This window comes from Brassica oleracea, chromosome C6 (assembly GCF_000695525.1).
Source record: "Brassica oleracea var. oleracea cultivar TO1000 chromosome C6, BOL, whole genome shotgun sequence".
NCBI classification, from domain to species: Eukaryota; Viridiplantae; Streptophyta; class Magnoliopsida; order Brassicales; family Brassicaceae; genus Brassica; species Brassica oleracea.
Window position 1 is genome coordinate 17,150,467 of NC_027753.1, and position 527 is coordinate 17,150,993.

The following is a 527-nucleotide window of genomic DNA, read 5'->3' on the forward strand; positions in this document are numbered from 1 at the left end:
TTGGGCTTTATTTTGACTAGGCTTCTTGGTGGGCCTCGTGGTCTTTATGTTTACCTGTCTTTGGGCTGTGATGTTGTTGTTTTCTTGTCCTTCTTTTGACTTAGTGATATCTTGCATATTTTCATTGTGTATTCGCTCACCCATGTACATTTTAATCATATAGACTAGGATTTAGCCATGTTTAGGTTGCATTTTGCATACATAAGTCTTTTACCGCATGGAGTTCAAGAGCGACCTTACCAGAGCGACGCGGAGAAGTCGCTCGCGTTTTCATCGCTGGGAAGCACGAGAGCGACCTTACCAGAGCGACACGGAGAAGTCGCTCACGTTTTCATCGCTTGGAGGCACAAGAGCGACCTTACCAGAGCGACGCGGAGAAGTCGCTCGCGTTTTCATCGCTGGGAAGCACGAGAGCGACCTTACCAGAGCGACACGGAGAAGTCGCTCACGTTTTCATCGCTTGGAGGCACAAGAGCGACCTTACCAGAGCGACGCGGAGAAGTCGCTCGCGTTTTCATCGCTCGGAG